This window comes from Sceloporus occidentalis, unplaced genomic scaffold (genome assembly GCF_023333645.1).
Source record: "Sceloporus occidentalis isolate IW3139 unplaced genomic scaffold, rSceOcc1.0.p SCAF_2, whole genome shotgun sequence".
Classification (NCBI taxonomy): Eukaryota; Metazoa; Chordata; class Lepidosauria; order Squamata; family Phrynosomatidae; genus Sceloporus; species Sceloporus occidentalis.
The window spans coordinates 173,677,433-173,698,134 of record NW_028316982.1 but is presented as its reverse complement, the minus strand read 5'-3'; the positions used below and the strand labels follow the sequence as shown (position 1 = coordinate 173,698,134).

The following is a 20,702-nucleotide window of genomic DNA, read 5'->3' as shown; positions in this document are numbered from 1 at the left end:
AGCCAGTTTACTGCCAAACCCTATTTCCTGAATAGAAACAGATGGCATTATATACACAGTTTCATTTTAAGAAATTAACATGTCAAGAGTGAGTGTGCAGTGGAAAACCACCTGTATGTAATGGACACCTGATGCTTGCAACTCTCCTCACCAGGACATAAAAGATCAGGAAGACCCTAGTTTGGAGGTTTGCAAATGCTTTCTGTTACCTAAATTGCAAGGGGTCCCAAGAAGGCACCCACAAATTGGATCCAATGGGGAAACTGATTTAGCTCAATAGGAAGGAACAAGAGGGCTTTGGTAACATAAAGGCGGGTTATAGACCGCCCATTTGGGGCGGTCTGGACCCGCCCCTTTCCCCGGAGTATCGGGGCTTCAGTGGCCCCTTTCTCCCTTGCTTCGCTGGGTGCAGCCGTCTGAAGGCTGTGCCCAGAGAAGCAAAGCGGCGCCACGGACCAGGAAGGAGCTCCGAAACGGAGCTCCTTCCTGGTCCACGGAAAGGGCGCCCTAGGCGCCCTGCCACGGATTGAGGACGTCATGTCCGCGCCGCCCCGTCTAGAGGCGGCGCGGCCGTGACGTCCTCACGGCGGCGGCCATATAGAAGGGCCGCTGCCATTTAGTGTGTGACGGGCACACACTAGGGTTAGGGCGGTGCGGAAGCACCGCCCTTTTGTAACCCTAGTGCATGCTCGTCACGCACTAAAGTGCCGGTGTGTAACCGGCCCAAGTTAGGAACTTAAGACTTTGTATACTGGTTCCAAACCCAAAGAACTCTAGAAGTAGGTTCCAAATTAGTTTATTAAAAGGGAATTAACTCACATGTAAAATACACTCTTTCACATACACACACAAGAGCAAAAAGCAGTAAAAGACAGTGAGTTGTTGGGTTGTAAAGAGGCACTGCTGTAGGGATTCTGAAGCGTTGTTCCAATTAAGGGTTTACCAGAATGAGTATGGCTCAGTAGCTACCTGCAGTTCATGGGCTGGCTGGCAACTAAGGTATCCCACTAAAATAGAACAGAGATTCTATTTGACTTCAAACTAGACCAAATTGCTATTTCCAGGCATGTATATTTATAACAAGGAATGGGTCCTGGGGCAGTGTTTCAGGAGTTAAATGAATTTTTCCAGGAGTTAAGTGAGTTTCCCAGGAGGGATGAATGGAACAAGATATATGAGAACGACTGGACAATAGGAGTGTGCCTACGACATTATCCTTTTGATATTAATTTGATTTAAAAGCTGCCAAGGTGGGACTGAGGACTAGACCCTGAAGGCTGAGAGCAAGTGACCTACCCAAAATCATCCAATGGGTTTCAAGCCAGTGTGGGAATTGAACCTTGGTCTCCAGAGTTGTAGTCCAACACTAAAACCACTATGCATTGCTGGCTCAGTTATCTACACAGATCAAATTATCACTCAGACCACAATAGAAGAATTAGTAGTACACCATCAACTTGCTCCCTCCAAACCTTCAATCTTTTATTTGAACTTAACAGTTCAGCAAATTCCCTTCCATTATAAAAAGACTTGTTGTTTTTGTTGTTGTGTGCCTTCAAGTTCTTTCTGACTTGGTGGCCCCATCTGACTATGGTGGCCCTATCATGGGGTTTTCTTGGTAAGGTTTATTCAGAGGTTTGCCACTGCCGTCCCCTGAGGCTGAGAGCATATAACTTGCCCAAGGTTGCTCAGTGGGTTCCATGGCTGAGCAGGGAATCAAACTCTGGTCTCCAGACACTGTACTTTAATCAGCTTTTGTCTCCAACTGCAGACAAAGCCAATGCACACGTTTTACAGAAACTAAAATTAGATGCATGCTTCACTCTTATACTATAAAGAGGCTTACTTTCAGAGTCCAGAACAGCATATCTGCCACTGAAAAGGTTTCCTCTGTGTCTCCATGAGTCACTCATCTTGGTGTGCATTTTAATCAGATGGAAGCACATCCAGAGGAATGACTCATGTACAAATGCCAGCCCAAATAAATTAGGGGGGGGATCAGTCTAATTAAGGTGTGTGTACTATTGTGCAAGCAAAAACTAAATAACTATGTAATTCCAAATTCAGCATGCAAGATAGAGGTGCAGTCACAGATGCACTGCAGACATAGCAGAAATCACAACTAGCTCAATTAAACTGGTCTGAGTTTAAAAATACATCAGTGACCAAATTCTTGTTATGTTTAGTTTTTTGTTGGTTTTTCTTTGTAAAGTTTGTTATGTTTTCTTTGTAAAGTTCAATAACTTGAGAGTCTAAAATACACATTAAATGAACATATGTAACTGAACTCTGGAACTCAGTTTTTCTCATTTTATGGAAAACCCACTTCAGGAGGGACAAACAGATACTTAACTTTCTCCCACTGCTTCTAATGTGTTTCCCAAAAGAGTGTTCTGGTGACAAGCAGAACAGAAAAAGACTTCCAGATTGGTTGAAGCTACAAGATTAAAAACATTCCAGAGTAAAAACCCTCTTGGAATGATCTCCAATTATCAATAAAAAATCAAGTACACAACATTTCAAAACAAATATAAATGAAAACCAGTATAAAATATATATATCCAATTAAATACAAATATTAAAATCCAGTAAGATGTAACTGGGGAGAGGACATGTATCCTCTATACTGGACCTCAGAGGGCTGCACCTTCATTTAAAAAATCAATCAAAAAACTCCCACTCAGCGAATGTGGCTGACAGTTCTGCAGTTCTGCATTGTTTTTTGCTCTGCAAGCTGTTTAAAGCCCAGGAAATGCCTTTTTTTAACGAATCAAAAAGTGAACCAGAAGTCACTTCTGTTTTTTGGGGGGGAAAGCTTTCCCTGAGTATAAAACATCTCCCTAAACACACACACACACACACACAAAAGTTGACAAAATACCATTTTTTTAAAAGATGGACCCTTGGGTCTGTTATTTGGGTACCCTTGGAAGCCTGCAAAAACATCCTTGAGGCAACTTTCCTGATATTTTTAGACTACCACTCCCATTAGCCCTAGCCAATACTGTATTGTCCAGCAACATTCAAAGGATGTTATCTCACATCTGACTGAGACATTACACTGATCATCAGTATAACTTTGCATTAGTTTCAGCACTACCATCGCAAAAGTGAAGTTATTCAGGAACATTTTAAAACTGCAAATATATGTCCGCTGAGCAATTGTCTTATGTCTATTCCAATATATGGCTTTAAAGTTTGGATTAGTAGTTATTTTTAAGTCTTCTCATTCCTTCCACATAAACCTTTCATCAGAGATAAAGTATTTGAATATACAAGTCAAAGTGCTTTAGGTTGCAATGTTACACACACTCACCTGGGAGCAAATGCTATTTAACTTCATTATGGTAAACGGATTGTACTGTGAAGCACTCACAGAAAAAAGCTACGTTGCAATTTGTTATCCCACTCAAGTTTCATATTTGGTAAACTGGCATAATTCATAATTGTATATTTAATAAGCCTCTGGGTGACAAAACTGAAACTTGCAGTACAATATTCTAGCCTTTACTAAGCAGAAGTAAAAGTGTGGGAACATCTCTTACTTAAAAGTCTGTGGCAGAAGGGAAATGTAGCACGATTTTTTTTAAAAATTGCATGAAGAAAACAGGATTCAACCCTTGTTTCAGAACTTTTGCTCTGCAGCAGAGTTACCAGTAATAGGCATGAGAGCCTGAATTTGCAGGATGCTTTCTCTTGTGATTCTGTACTGGAAGAATACCCCACTGCTTCAGTTGCTTCTAAAAGACTCCCCAGTCAGCAGCTCATCTCTACATTTTCTTTAGATAACTATACACTGTTTGCATTTAATTGCTTAAATGTTCAACATTTCTCTTTACACCAATTCTCTTTTCATTACCCCCCCCCTCGCCCCCAATTCAGTCACTTGTTAGAAAGGAACACTTCTGTGTTCACTTCCTTCCGGACTATAGCAAGGAACAGTTGTTCTTTACTCCCATACTGCCTTTCAGCTACCTCCTCAGTGAATGGCTGCCCTGTGTCTGCCTGTGGGAAAGCTGTAAGAAATGGCCAACAGCAACAAAACAATTATACCTAATCCTTGTCAGTTTCCCCCCCGTTCATTACAGTCTGCAAAGTGAGGAACAGTTCCACATCACTCCATGGCTCCTTTTCTGCCAGCACTGTGAAATGGAAAACTCAGACACCCATGACTCTGGAGGATGGAAAAAGCTGTGCCACTTCAGAATAATTTCAAATAATGGTGCCCATTCAATACACATATGCACACAATAGAGAATTTCCATCCATAATAAGGCTTTCAAAAAATAAATGTAGAAGAAATGTAGACATTACAGGAGGCTACCATTCATAATCTCTTCAAATTTCTAAATAAAGCATTGTTTGATCTTTGGAAAGGGGAAATTCAAAATCTAATACTTCTGACTAGACATAGCTCTCCTTTTAAAAAGCAGCTTTATTAATGCAAAAAAAAAAAAAAATTCTGAGGAGATATATTTTGGTAGCATTCAGATATAACCCTACCCCACAGTTTAGTTCTACATGAACAAACCTAAGATTCATTCTGTGATCATCAGTTCATGTCCCTCTGACATGTGTGTGATTTTATGGAACTGCAGGTTATCATTTTACCCAGTCAGCCAGTATCAGTTGTGACAATATACTACATATAACTGAAAATGGAAGTACATGTTTCCAATCCATGGTGTCTGTGAAGTTTAAAACAAAACAAAAAAAATCTAGACATTACTGTTCTCACTTACGTGAGCTAGCATGGTGTAATGGTTTCACTGTTGGATTATGACGCTGGAGACCAGGGCTTGAAACTGGAAAATGCCAGCTGAATATAGAAATAAAATACATTATGTAAATTCAGAACCATTGTCTTTTGGTATAATCCTTGACTACAGGTCCACATGGTAACCAAACATTTTATCTGTCCTTCCATACCATGTAAAATACGTATGGTGGTTACCAGGTCCTTCCTCCTACCCCCAAGTTTTAAATTCAACATCAAACTGCATGAACATATCATACCATCTGCTCACAGTGCCAGCATTACACATACACTAGTTTTAACTGCAGTTGTTGTTCTTGTTGGGTTTCTTCCAGTCATTTCTGACTTTTAAGGCCTAAGGCAAATATGTCACAGGATTTTCTTGGCCAGATTTGTTCAGAGGCTTGTCACTGCCTAATTCTGAGGCTAAGAGAATGTGATTTCCCCAATGTCACCCAGTGGCCAGCATGGCACTGAGTGGATTTGAGCCCTGTTCTCCCAGAGGCCTACTTCAATAGTCAAACCACTACATCACACTGGCTCTTCTAACTACATAACTATGGCACTGTATAGATGGGCCCTATTGGGCGCCGTCGTTACGCGCGAGGGGCAGCGCTTCCTGACGCGCCTTGCCCCTCACACATAACGAGGGCGTAAAAATGGCGGAGCCCTATACACATGGGCGCCGCCATTTTGATGTGACAGAAGCCTAGCGTCCACATGTCTCGGCACCTTCATGATGCCGCAAGTGCGCCATTGGCGCCTTGCGGTGTCATAATGGCATCACAGAAAGAAGCTGCTTTATGCAGCTTCTTTTTGTTGCGCGAGGGCAGCGGGAGACCGCCCTTCTGGGCACTCTGTATCCCGCCAATGTTTTTCTTCCATTTCCTAGATCACAGTACTGTATAACCTGCAAAGTATCCACACAGGTGCTTTTGATACATTTGATCCAAGCACCATTCAAATCACAAGTTATCAGCCTCATATCCTGAGATAAGATTTTTGAGATATTAAGCTCTATTTTTTCCTCAAGGGAAGGATTAAGTATTTAGAGGATATAAATGGGAAGCAGTAGATTGGTTAGCAGTTTACACATATACATTGGGCTACGGATGGGAATTTGACTCCTTTCCACGCAAAATGAACACCTGGCTGGCACATTCTATTTCTCAGGTCTTGTCGACAGATGGTATCTTGAAATTAAAGCATTTCAGATTTCAATAAAAAGCTGTGCAATGTTTTTAAAACATCTCTGAAAGTTTTTATATTTGAAAGTGTAACTAAGGCAGTCTGTTTTCAATATGAAATATAACAAAAACAGTATTGTTCCTCATTATTCCCACACCCCTGATTCAAGTTAACAAATTGCCAATTTTAGAAGAATGTATCAAATGCACTAAGTGCTAATCCAATCCTGTCTTACCTGTTTTCTACCATGAAAGAGTTTGTGAAAAACAGATTAAATTTGGGCTGACATACTACAGCCTCCAAAGTCTTTTTTCCAAAATGTTCTTGAAGAGTTTAAAGTAACCACAACCTTTGTGAACAGCAAAGCCAATCTGCTAGTCTGCTTTTGTCTTCTTTTCCTCCCCAAAGTGAAATAACTAACGCATTTAACCAGGAGGACAGATATATAAAGGAATCTATTTTAGTTTTTGCTGTATGCATCTACCGCTATCAAAAAACCCCAATGATTTTGAGTATTTGTTTCATTTCTAAGTAATGACTTGGCCTAAACAGAGATGTTCTATTGATTCCACATTTCTTAATAACAAACATTTTCAGAAATATTAAAGAGAAAGATGAGCAATGTGTATGGAAAGAATCCAAGAAATTCTCCCCTTTTTGAAGAAACAAATTTTTGATCATGATCTGAAAGCTTCTGCTTTCACCTGCTTTTGTGGCAGCCAGAAAGCCTATTCACAAGTTCTTGAAAAAGCACTACACAAGTACTCTACCTTGTAAAATGCTATGGGGGTTTTCTTCATGACTAACATGGGCAGGCATTATTCTTCTAGTGCACCATACTTTACACAGAACTTGTACAGAGGGGAATAAAATGTAAAGATATGTATGAATCCATGTTTTCACAGGCCTAAGATAACAGTTATTGCACAAAAACTGGACCAATCTTGCCTTTCTTTGGAAAACTTGCACTAATAATTTAAATTATCAGTGGTCCTCCATCTTTGGTCCTTCAGATGTTTTGAATTTCATCTCCCAGAATCTATGACCATTGGTTATGCTCTCTGTGACATCTGGGAGCTGAAATTCAAAACTGCTAGAGATCCAAATATTGAGGTAATGAATGCCTGTTACTGCTAAGGAAATCATTGAATATACACATGTATAAATACACCCACCCATACAACTTAAAGAATCATGTGTACAAGACCGGTTGCTATATTTCTTCTGCCAGCTCTGATGACAGTGAGTACTACTAACCACAAAACTGGCGGGAGGGGGGGGAAGAATTTATCCAGTTTCTGTAGCACTGAACAGTTGGTTTTAAAAGAAGGTTCTTAATCTTCAATATTAGACTGACATTTCGGAAAGTATCAAATCACAGAATGACCCAATCTTTCAATTAAATAAACAAGGTATTCACTATTAATCCTCAAATGTATTGTAATTTACTCTTGTTGTTATTAGACTCATGGCAACGTCATGGACGATACATCTCCAAGATCCCTATCCTCACCTTCTCTGTTCAGGCCCTGCAGGCTCAAACCCATGGTCTCCCTGACTGAATCTAGCCATCTAGCATGCATTCTTCCTCTTTGTGCTGTCTTCTACTTTTCCTAGTAACATTACCTTTTCTAACAACTCTTTCCTTCTCATGATGTGTCCAAAGTACAACAACTTCAATTTAGGTCCAAAACACACTGAGAAAAAAATCCAGTTTGAGACCACATTAACTGCCCTGGCTCAATGCTAGGGAATTTTAGGAACTGTAGTTCTGTGAGACATTTAGCCTTCTCTTTCAAAAAGCTCTGGTGCCACAACAAACTACAAAAAATTCAGACGTACACTCCCAAAGATGATATGTTTTGAGTATATAAGATAAAAAAAAGACTGAGATGGTTCTAAGGAATAGATAACGAAGGAGGAACAAAGAAGAGAGCTGAATACGTGATATGAGAAGATGTGTGTAAGAGACATCTAGGATGGTAAAGAATGATATGCGAGGGAAAAGGGGGGTGGTGGAAGAGAAGGAATGTGTTATATTGTAATGTGAGAATGTAAATATATATGTGTGTGTGTGTTTTTATATCTTCAATAAAATAAAATAAAAATTACAAATCCCAGGATTCATTAGCATTACAGCTGGACAGTTAAAGCCATCTCAAACTGTATTATTTCTGCAGTATGTTTTGGACCTTAGTCATCCTGGCTTCCAGGGAGAGTTTGGGCTGGATTTGTTCTAGGGCCCATTTGTTTGTCTTTTTGGCCATCCACTGTATCCTCAGCACGCTTCTGCAGCATGACATCTCAAATGAGTTGATTTTCTTTCTCTCCACTTTCTTTACTGTCCAGCTCTCACATCCATACATAGAGAATAAAATGGCTTGGATGATTACTAGCACTAGCCAACATTACTAGCACTGTAGTAGAGATATGCCTATGTGTAATAGTTTTGAAGACTGTCAAAAACAAAATCAACATACAATAGACTCAAACCTAAAACAATATATATGCCAGAATTTGGAAAGAGCTCCATATTCATGCTACTGACCCATGTGGTTTGAATGAAAATATAGAGGCTCATCTACATCTGGTATAAATTCCAAGAATCAATCAATAAACAGCAAAGTGAATAGTTATTTCATTGTTTCATGTTATTAATATATATATAATCCTCCCTATATCATGGGACCTCAGGATGGTGTACAATAACATCATTTAATCAATTTAAAAGTGCAAAACATAAATAATTTAACAATTTAAAACAAGACAGTTTAAACTAGTTAAAACAGTTGAAAACAATTTTAATGCATGTGAAAAGGCCAATTTGAATGAGATCATCTGTTGGTAGGCAGATACTATGGGCTAACCAAAAGGAAAATAACAAATGTGCAATTACAACACTACACTCTTAAAGCGTTGCAATTCCACTTTAACTGCTCTGTCTGTCTCCTGTTGCATTCTGGGATTTGCAGGAAGGGGCACTTAGAATATTCAGCCAGAGAGGTTTTAGGCCTCACTTAACTACAAACTCCAGAATGCAACAGAAGCCAGCCAGAGCAGTAAAAGTGGAACAGCAATGTTTTAAGAGTACAGTGCAATATATCTCCTGCAATCTTTTCATTTATGGCTATCACAGATGTATGAAAAAAAACCTACAAGAGGCAGGACAGTTTTAGAGTTAATTAAATCTAGCTATGTATGTAATTAATATATGAAGATATATTGTTTAGCAGGTCTAACCACTATAGGATAGAGCTGGGATGGGCAAACTATGGGCTGTGGGCCACATGTGGCCCTTAAAATCTCTAGGTTTGGTCTGTGGGATGCCCCAGAACCCACCCACCCCCAATGTAAAACTTTTGGGGGTGATTTTGTGACATGTTTTAGCCCTAAAACCACCTTAAAAACAGTTTATTCCCTTAAACACCTGAGCCCTCCCCAACCTCCTAAAACAGACAAAAAGGGAGGAAATCGGCTAAAATGGAGATCAGAAGTCATGTCAGTTTGAACGTGCAGCTGTGTCCAGCCAGGAGGGCACAAGAACAATGCCCCCTTGCCCATTTGCAATTGCCCATCCTGGTGCAGACAGCTAGATCAACAATCAGACACCAAGAACAAGGTCTATGATGGGCCTAATTAGAATAGGGATCAAAATAAAACTGTCAATATCATACAGCCAAAACAAACAAGTGAGTGCATGGAGTGATCATGTTGTAATGTATTTATTTTGTATTACACATTCATACTTTGCTGCAGGTATGTGTTTTTGTTATGGTGTGCCTTTACATCGTTTCTGAATTATGGTGACTCCAAGGGAAATCTATCATGGGATTTTCTTGGAAAGATTTGTTCAAAGGAGGTTTGCCATTGCCTTCCCCTGAGGATGAGAGCCTGAGGACTTGCCCAAGGTCACCCAGTGGGTTTCGTGGCCAAGCAGAGAACTGAACCCTGGTTTCCAGAGTCACACTCCAATGGTTTTATTTTCACACTAACAATCAAACCAGCTCCAAACTTGCACAGCTGAGGGGCCCAGTCTAGGAATGACAGAGTGACACTGGCTGCTACTGCCAGTAAGAACACCATTACTAGCAGCTTTCCACAGGCAGGGCTTTCCACCAATGGATAGAAATGTGCTGCCAGAGCAGACAAAATGTCTTCAAGGGTGGAAGACTATCCTAACCACCTGCTAGCCTGCAGATCTGGGGATTAGGACTGCTTTATCTGTCAGCCCAGACTATGCTTCTTCATTAGCCATTTGCATGGTCATGTACAATTTGATAATTGCACTAAGAAGCAGCAGGAAAGTCAAGTAAAACCCAATATCAGATTATTGACAAGAAACTATAGATAGAGCCTATCAAATTTAATTTTTTTTTAGGTGACCACCACATACACTGCCAGAAAGGGACTGTGGGTGCCTGAATACAGGGAAACCACCCCACTGACTCCAAAACACAATTTTTGTACAATTCATCTGCCCCATTTCCCAAAGCATTTTATGAACTGGCTTCTAGATATCAGTGCTTCTGCATTTTCAGGTTATTTGCACCATTAGAAGAGGCACAGAAAAGATGAGAGAGCAGATACAGAACCTAAATTATCCGTATCTCCAATAGTGTTTTCTTTTGCTTGTACAAAGAGTGCATAGCAATTAGAAGCTACTTGGTCACAAGCCAAGAAATGCCACCCAGACTGATCAGGCTTCTATTCTGCTCTACTGCTGTTTGTCACTGCAAGCTGTTACAATATGTAAATCAATAAAAGGTCTTCTCTGACCATCTGAAAACATTAAGGGTGGAAAATGAAAGGAGACATGCTATACGATGGTCTGAACGTTTTATTTCTTAAAAAGCCCAATGCATTTTGGCCTTAGGCCAACTGGCCTTCTTCTGGGGCTATTCAGTTCTCAGATATTTCTGGCGTTTCAGTCTGCGCTCTCTATACAAGTGGATCTCTGATTATTAGAAGAAAGCCAATTGGTGAGAAGGCTGAAATGTGTTGTTGGGCTTTTTAAGAAATAAAAGTTTTCAACCATTGTATGCACATAGGACTGTCTTTTTTCATTTTTGCAGTGAATACATGCTTTCCAGGTTTTTTTTGTTCTGTTCCAACAACATTAAGGGAACACAACAGGGTAAGATACCTAAAGGTATGCAAAGGTGCCTGTTCATCTCTACCAGCCCCACCTGCCTGCTGCACACAAAGTGTAAAACTTCCTTCATAGTGATGTTGTGAGTTCAAGGGAAGAAGAATCTATACCTTAAGTAAGCAACATGCTCTTGGCTTAATGGGAAGAGGGACTTGGAAGATTCAAACTGAAGTCCCCAACGAGCCATAAATCTTTGGCCAGTCACTTGCATCAGCTTGAGAGCTAATGGAAAAATAAAATGGAAATGAGAGCCTGGACAGACAAGAAAAGTTTAAATAAAGATTTAACTGCTTAAATAAAGATTTAACTCTACAAAAAATATATCATACGGTACAATTTGATCCATCCATATATGGACTCTGGCCCATTCCACACAGGCCAAAAGTACGTGTGCGGCATGTACTAGGGTTAGAAAGGGCGTCCTTTCCGGACGCCCCCAATCCTAGTACGCACTGAGCACGTACAAAATGGTGGCGCCCATTCTACATGGGTGCCGCCATCCTGACGTAGCAGATGCTTAGCGTCCGCACGTTGCAGCGCGGTAATGACACCGCAAGTGCACCCTTGGCGCCTTGCGGCGTCATTACCGCACCGCAAAAAGAAGCCGCTTCTTGCGGCTTCTTTTTGTGGCATGGAGGAGTTGCGCGGTTTGGTCGCTGAGGCTCCTCCGCGCAGCAAATGAGGGCGCTTTAGAGACCACCCTTTTGGGCGGTCTGGAAAGCACCTCTGTTATGTTAATCCCCAACAGAATTGTAGTCTTAATGCAGGCCACTTTGGGGTACTAAATCTAACTGGTAAAACTCTACACACAGAGCACAGGTGAGAAAGTATGGCTCTCCAGATGTTGGACTACAACTCACTACTCTCTGTGCTGAGTAGCCTTGGAAAGCCACACTCCGACAACACCTGGAAGGCCACATTTCAGAGACCCCTAAGCTTAAGCTTGTGAAACATGTTTCTCTTTCCAAAACATCTAGGTATACTCAGTATGTGAGCAAGTGTGACATAGTAGTTTGAGCATTGGGACCACAACTCTGGAGGCCAGCGGTCAATTCCCAGTCAGACACGAAACCCACTGGGTGACCTTGGCCAAGCCACATTCTCTCAGCCTCAGGGGAAGGCAATGGCAAACCTCCTCTGAACAAATCCTGCCAAGAAATCCCCATGATGGGTTTGCCTTTGGTTCACTGTAAGTTGGAAATAACTTGAACGTACACAACACACACACACACAGTACACACTCTACATGTACTTGGCACCTCAATTTTTCTGCTGTATTTTTCAACACCTTTGCCTGATGAAGAAGCCAGTGAGGATTCGAATGCTTGCAAGATGTGTTTTATGCATTTTGGTTGTTCCAATGAAAGTATTGAGACTCTGGAGACCTGGGTTTGAATCTGGGCTCAGCCATGGTAATCCACTGGGTGACCTTGAGCAAGGCACACTCTCTCAGCTTCAGAGGATGGGAAAGGAAAATTACTTCTGAACAAACTTGCCAAGAAAACCTCATTAGGGCCACCAATGACGAGGATATCACTGTTTTGCAGATCTGGGTTGTTATTGTGCCTTCTATGGCCAACCTGGATATATTTCCTCAATCTATGACTGCGACTCCAACCTGTTTTGAAGTATTATTGGGATAGTCATACAGATTTTTTAAAAACAGAAGCTGATGCCACCTACTTTTAAATGATAGCCCTGTTTAAATACTTGAAGGGATGTCATGTTGAGGAGGGAGCAAGCTTGTTTTCTGCTGCTCCAGAGACTAGGACCCAGAGCAATGGATGCAAGCTCCAGGAGAAGAGATTCCAGCTCAACATTAGGAGGAACTCCCTGACACTGAGAGTTCCTGCATGGCAGAATGGGGCTGGGCTGGGGGTCCTGGTCTCTTCTAACTCCCTGCTTCTAGAATGGGCCCAGGAGAAGAACGCTTTAACTCTTTGTCTGGCTGAAGGCGAGGGCATTCTGGGAGCTGTTTGTACAAACTCCAACTCCCAGAATGCCCTCGCCTTGAGGCAGACAAAGAGTTAAAGCGGTGCCAGTGTGGAGGCAGCCTTAGGGAAGAAAGAGCAGTGAGAGAGAGGGATCCCCGCCCAGGAGGAGCCACATGGCCGCAGGGAGGGAGCCCCACGTGCCTCCGGAGCAGCAGCAGCAGAAGCACCAGCCGCCCTGGCTCCTCCCTCCGCCCTTCCTGCCCCCGACCTTGGCGCCAAACGCCGCCTGCGCACAGACAGAGAGAGAGAGAGAGAGAGAGAGAGAGGCGGCCAAAGGGGGGCCTCTCCTCCAGCCCCAGAGCAACACAGAGGGAGCCCTTCCCTCCCTCCCTCCCTCCGCCATTCCCAGGAGGAAAGAAAGGGCCAAGGAGCCAGCTGCCCCCGCTGCCCTTCCCGGCCAACAAGGCGGCCATAGAGAGCGAGGCAGGCCCGCTCACCTTCTGGGTCCGGGGAAGGCGGCTACTCCACGGCCTCCATCTCCTCTCCGGGCCTGGGCTCCCCGTGCTCCCAGCCCTCCAGCCAGGCACAAGGGCCCTTTGGTATGATTGACACCGCCGAGGCTTCTCCTGCTGCTGCTGCTGCTGCTGCTGCTGCTGCTGGCGGCGGTGGCGGTGGCGGTGCTAGTGCTCTTGCTGCCGCCTGCCAGGCTCCTCCTCTTCCCCTTCCCTTCTCCTCTGTCCTCTCTCGCCTTCCCAGATCGGAGGGGGCTGCCTGGCACCTGCACCCACAGACAGACACAGGAGACCCTCCTCTTCCTCCCCCCTCCGCCTTTCCTCTCCCGAGGCCCGAGAGTCTGCTCTCCCCATTCAGAGGCAAGGCCCCGGGTTCAGTCTGGAAAGAAAGAAAGATGCCACCTTTGAGGATGGAGCCCATGGCAAGAGGTTTCAGCTGCTTCAGCCCACACCAGCAGCCCCTTCTTCCCTCAAAGAGGACCCCTCTGCATCAGGGTTACTGAGGCAAAACTCAGCCTGGCTGGGATTTTTTTGGACTTAGCTCTCTCTGTCTCTCTCCCTGGATAGCCCTCCCCTTGCAAAGCATGGCATTAGGCTCCCTCTAAGTAGCCTCTTCTACAAAGAAGGCCATGACACTCCTGACTAGCTTTCCTTTTCCAAAGGAGGGCAGTAGGCTCCCTCTGGAGACTCTTTCTTTTACAAAAGATGGCATCATTAGGCTCCCTTTGAATAGTCTTCCTTTTGCAAAGGATGACATTAGGCTCCTCCTGACTAGTCTTCTTTTGCAAAAGATGGCATTAGGCTGCTCCTGGATAGTCTTTCTTTTGCAAAGGATGTTATTAGGCTCCCTCTGGATAGCCTTTCTTTTGCAGAGGATGGCAATGGCAAAACCCCCTCTGAAGAAACCCCATCGTAGAGTGGCAATAGGTCATAAGGCTTGAAGGCACCCAACAACAACAACCACCAGGCTGCACTCACATTGGGTGGCAAGCCCACCTGTTCAGAAATCTCATGTGTCCTGACATCCATCCCATGAAAAACAATAGAGAACCATGCTGTTAGTTTAGCATGCTATTCCTTAAAAAAACAAACAATATTCCTCCACCCTTCATTGGCTAAACCAAAGATTAACTTCTTGGCCTGTTACAGACTGCCAAAATAAAGCTGCTTTGGGTCTCTTTGGAGATATGCTGTTTAAATGATGCATGCATCCTAAGAATCCGGAAGCTGCACCAAAGCTGCACTCCAGTCCTTAGGAATGGAGTGTGGCTTTGGCGCAACCTCCGGACTCTTAGGACCCATGCATCATTTAAATAGCATACCTCCAAAGAGACCTGAAGCAGCTTTATTTTGGCAGTCTGTAACAGGCCCTTGTTTGCTGAACGGAGCTTAGATATTTTTCTCTCTCTTTTAAAGCACATCTAGCGCAATACCTGTGGGGCTATTGTGCGTGTGCCTGTGCATAAACTTTGAATTCAAGGTATCTGAAGAGTTCCCTCCTAACAACGACACCCAAAATGGATTCCCTGATCCTGCAGGGAAAGAAAGATTAGTTCATAGGCAGTTTGCTCAAGAGACAATGGGGCAGAGGGGGAAAAACGTTCCTTAGAAATCTTAGCCCCCACCCCTGCTCAAAATAGAAAGTACAGCACTAAGAACTTAAGCTATAAAAGTGGTATAGGTGTTTAAGCAGCAAAGATTATTCATCATCCACAGTCTTGCCAGCAGTAGAGGTTTTCAACAAACAAAGGCTTTTAGTGAACTTAAATGAATGGAAGTTACACCAGATTGAGCCTGGACTCTTACTAGAAGAGGTTACTAAACTGAGGGTAGAATTGAAAGATATAGCACTGTTAGTCTGTAGAATCAGTATGTGGAGAGATCTTGTAGCACCTCTTAAACTAGCTGAAAGAAGTTGGCAGCATGCACTTTCATAGACTGAATTGTACTTCCTGAGATGCATTCCTCAAATACATCTGAGGAAGTAGACTTATGTCTACAAAAGCTTTCTTTCTTTCAGTTAAGTCTCAAAAGGTGCTACAAAATCTCTCTACATACTAAATTGAGAGTGTCAGACACATGAGAGAATGTGGCTTTGGGGAGGAGATGCTTCTTAAAGTAGAAAAAGAGTTCAAGGAAACCACCATCTTTGCAAGACCTGACTGGGATTTTAGTAGCAGGTGTCTTGGAGGCCTTGCATTCATAGTGTTGCCATGAACTGAAGTTGACTTGACAAAGAGCAAAGAATGTGCAATTTAAAGTGTACCAGTTCACCTAGAAGGTAGGCCCATGTGACGACAATATGAAAACCCACACTTTTGTCCTCCAGCACATTTTATCTTCATATAGATATGTTCTCATCAGTTGGTTCTTGGGCAGTTCAGTAATTTCATGGGAAACATGCAAACAGGTAAGTTAAATGTACTTGAAAACCACTTGCTGTGTGCCTTCAAGTGGTTTCTGACACGGTGATGGTAAGGAGAGACTATCCATGGGATTTTCTTGGCAAGATTGTTTAGCAGGGGTTTGAACCCTGGTCTCCAGAGTCATACTCAATGCTCAAACTACTATACACCATGCTGGCTGTCATGAAAACCACTGCAGACAGATATACACAACTCGTAGCCATCCAGTTACAGAAGCAACATAAGCTGGATCAACTTGTAAAGCAGCAGCAAATTTCACACTCCCTTTCTATGGCAGACATTAAGGAAATTACTGCACCACAGAGCTCTTGACCCCTGTTCCGTTACTTGCATACATAACATGCCATCTGAGAGAAAAGGACAAGGTAACATAAACTTGCCCACACCACATAAAGCTGACACACAACTTGTGGCTCTTAGTCAGCTACCCACTTTCCCCCAGAAATCAGTTGGCCTTTCAAGAACTTTCAAGTTTCCTGTTTTCTTGCTACTACTATTAGTAAGAAAGTCTGTGTGGCAATAGCATGGGGATATGAGAAAGAATTCTGATTCTTCTCCCCTGAGTAATTTCTAAATGTCTATGGACAGGGAGGAGAGATTTAAACCTTCCCATATTCTGAGATGCATCTCTCTATACGTTTTTGTGTACCCCAAATGGCATCTGATGCAGCCCTAATGCCTGAGGGGACTGTAGTCTTTAGCATAACGGAATGCTCTGTTGACAAACTAGAAACCATACAGAGTTTTTCAGATAACGTTCTCAAGCTGAGAGAACTGGCCTCCACCTGCATCAAGGAGAATAAGTGGTGGTGGAATTCAAACTTAAATAGAGGCCCTGGTGACTTGGAAACAAAATGATACAGAACAACTCAAATATAAAAGTGCTGTTAGGCTATGAAAGTAATTTGAAAGTGGAACTCGTAGTCTAAATTGTTTTCATAATAAAGATCTGAAAAATATTAACAATCACCTTATGACAGAGTCAGAAGTCACACAACGGACGGTTTCTTACCATTCCTTTTCGCAGCAAGTCCCTTCAGGACTGTGGTGTTTGGTCGCTGTGATCCCAGGGTGATTTAGACACATCTGCTTCATCCCCTAGTGGGTTTCTATGCCTAAGCAGGGATTGAAGCCTGGTCTCCCAGACGAAGTCTACCCTTCCACTGTTATGCTGGCACACAGCTGGATAAATTCACAGACAAGAACCGTAGTCATTCCAATGCTGCATAATAGGCCAACCAACTACAGAATTACAGGCCCGAGACAAACGGCCAGGAAGCGCCATCATGGGGCCAATAATCGGGTTAGGGAGTGCGCGACTGTATGCTCCCTAACCCTACTATGTGTGGGCACCACCATGATTACACAGCCCCACCCACATGGGGCATGTATCCATGACACGTTACCATGCTGCTGGAGGGAGCTTATGGCGCCTTACCAGCGGTGTGGAAAGGAGCTCCGTTTCAGAGCTTTTTATTGGCGCACGCATTGTTGGCACGGCAACTGCATGGCTGCACCAATGATGCAGAGGAGAAAGGGGTTGCCCCTTTCCTCTGTAGGGCTGGTGTGTATGGGGGCATGAAGCCCCAAGGACACCCCTTTTCTGGGCTATGGAGAAGCGGCATTTTGCCTTTCTCCATGGCCCAGAAAAACGCCGGATTGGGGCCGCAGGGCTGCCGGTGAGGCTGCCCTGGCCCCAATCCAGTGTGAAAAGGGGCAGCTGCAGGCCGCCCCTTTGGGGCGGTCTGTACTGCCCCAGTGTTTCAGAGATTGGCAATATTTTAACAGATTGGTAGTTTCAGAGATTACCAATATTTTGTTCATCAGGCATTTTATAGGTTGCAAACAAGAATCTCACCTTTTTATTATGGAAAAATCTATTGTAATAATTCCTGTTCAAGGACAGGTATAGTCTGTACAGTGGGCCCTTGGTATCTGCATTCCATGACTCCCTGTGGATACCAAAATCCATGGATGTTCATGTCCCATTAAATACAATATCATGGTAAAATGGTGTCCCTTATATAGAATGGCAAAATCAAGGTTAGCTTTTGGAAAATTATTTATTTTTAAAATATTTTGAAGCATGGATGGCTGAGGGCCAACGGTACTTACTTCAAAGCAAAAGTTTACCACAAAGTAAACATACTTCAGGGTGGATACCTTTTTATGCATCTTTCAGCTGACTGATGTATGGTGATCCTATCATAGTGGTTTATTGCAAAGATTTAACCGGAGGTGGTTTGTCATTGCCTTCCTTTTAGGGCCTGTAATTCTGTAGTTGGATGCAGCAAGATCAGCCAGTGGTTTTCTATAGCTGAGCAGGGATTTGAAGCACAAACTCATGAAGTTTGTGCATTATTCCTAGACATTTTAGTGTATCACAAGCTGGGACAACCAGTAAAATTAGAAATGAAAAATCAGCACGTGGCTTTGGCAACTGGCCAAGAGGCCTGCTGGACTAACTGCCATTGCAAATGAGAGAATAGAATGTTATGGCGTACCACCTCCTCTCTAAACCAAATATCGAAATACTCTGATGAAAATAAAAGTACTACTATTGTAATCAAGTTCTTCAGAATTTCACCATAACAAACTGTTCAGACTTAAAACACTGGTAAATAGTGATGGTGCAGGAGAACCCTCAGGAAAGGCTCCACGATTGCACAGAAATGAAACAGTTCTATATGCTATATGTGCTGGTTGTGGCAAAGGTACTCAGAATAGTAGAGCTATATTCAGCAATAACACTCACACAATATTATATGAAAGATCAAATGACAGACAACAGATGCTCTGACCAGTGTTAAGTAGCAAGCGTTATTCTACAGTATTCTATGGAACTGTTCAGGTTCTATGCAATAATTCTTGGATTTTCTATGAGACAGGGTGGGAACTATGAAGCCCTTGGAGCCCACACTGACCCTGCCAGTATTTACCCACCCCAATTTGGAAAACTATAATTTTTTTTATTTTTTTCAGCTGGAAAACCCAAAGAACTCTTCATTGCTTTAATATATTGATTCATGGAGTCCACCTTGAAACAGCAACCTGTTAAAAAAACAACCCACAGTTCAAAGGTGATGGTGGTGATGTGGCATCACTTTTGGTGGTGCAAAAGGTCCTCTGAATAATAAACTACCACCTCATTAGAAGAGTTGAATACAAGGCTTGAGCCACTAAACTTTCAAATTTGTTGAGACAGAACATATTGGCTAGAATGAAACTGCAACTCTTAGATGGTATTTTGTCTGCTAGAATAGTTACAGGTGTTGAGCCAAATTCATACTAACAATGTCTGTAGAGTGAAGTTTACTGAAAGTGGACATTTAACTGACCCAATCTATGCAGGAATAGGTGTAAGACAAGGTTGTGTTCTAGCCCCACATTTATTTAATTTATTTGTGGCAGATCTTCCAACTTTTATGTCAACGGTTAATACCCATCCTCCTATGATAAAATCGCCCACTTTTTGTGTTGCAATATGCTGATGACACTGTATTACTTTCATTGACTCAAGTGGGCTTATCGAGAGCCCTGAATAGATTTAGTGAGTATTGTGTTAAGTTCCATCTACAGATAAATGTTACTAAATCAAAGGTTGTGGTATTTTCAAAAGGTTTCAATCCAAGGAAATGGAAGGTGAATAATCAAATTATAGAGCAGGTAAAAATGTATACATATTTGGGTGTTCTTTTCCATTATAATGGTCTTTGGGCAAAGCAGAGAGAAAAGGTTGTTCAATCTGGAAAAAGATCTCTGGCGACTCTACAATCCTTTTATTATAAGAAGGGAAACCAAGATTTCCTTGCAGCTATGAAAATTTACAAAACCAAAATAAGACCACAAATACTATATAGTATATCTGTTTGGGTAACAGCTTTTAACAAGGAGGTCGAAAGTTTACAAACACAACTCTGTAGGAAATTGTTATCTATCCCACCATGTGTTCATCACCTAACATTATATGCTGAGCTTGGTCTGGATACACTCGAGACCACAGCTTGGTTGATGGCGTACAAATCATGGCTAAAAATCCACTATAGACCTAATAGATCTAGTCTAATTTGGTTTCTTTTATCTGATAATTATTATACTAATTGGTCAAAAATCTATGAAGATAAATTAAAATTAAAGGGCCTAAGTCTGGACTCTCTACTCCTCCTAACTGAGGAGGAGTGCTTCAAGACAATTAAGGATTGTTTATTGAGTTGGGACTATAAGATGACTTATTCCACTCCTCCCAGAGTGTGCTCCCCTTCTGTATTTGGCATTCCCCCTTATTGTGGTGAGATGCCAAAGTACTTTCAGTCATTGTCCCTTCAGGCTTCGAGGAAAGCTTTCCTCTTCGCAAGGTTGAATATTCACCCTTCCTGTGTCACCAGGGGTAGATATTTGAGGATTCCTTTTGCAAATCGAATATGTATATGTGAACTATCTCCAGATACTCTCCAACATATCATATTTCTTTGCCCGTTGTATCAAAGACCGAGAGAGAAATTGCTAAAGAAACTAATGGAAATGAACTACTGTTTAACCGATATAACTCTAGTACATTTATTGGAGGATTGTAATGTACAGATTACACGATTGATGGCCAATTTTCTAATGGAGGCAACAAAAATCTGGCACAAATTAAATAATGGTTAGAGTTTAGTGTTAGATGATTTTAAGGATGATAAATTTTTAAAGTACTCATGTAAACTATTTTAGTTTAATTTTGTATTGTATTGTTTG

General features: G+C 42.3%; 1 protein-coding gene across 5 annotated transcripts in view; it reads right to left on the bottom strand.

Moving 5' to 3' along the window:
• The window catches only part of LOC149319348 (protein Jade-3-like), a 48,786-nt gene extending 35,164 nt beyond the window's left edge, over nucleotides 1-13,622 (bottom strand). For 2 of the 5 annotated variants that reach the window (XM_089511526.1, XM_089511533.1), the window contains exons 1-2: nucleotides 13,525-13,622; nucleotides 11,204-11,315 (exon numbers count right to left, since the gene is read on the bottom strand). The gene's annotated coding sequence lies outside the window, so the exon portion shown is untranslated. Of the gene's footprint in view, nucleotides 1-4,742; nucleotides 4,820-11,203; nucleotides 11,316-13,524 lie in introns of those variants that run through there. The other 3 variants (XM_089511528.1, XM_089511527.1, XM_089511529.1) reach the window with 3 other exon arrangements.
• Nucleotides 13,623-20,702: the final 7,080 nt, after the last annotated feature.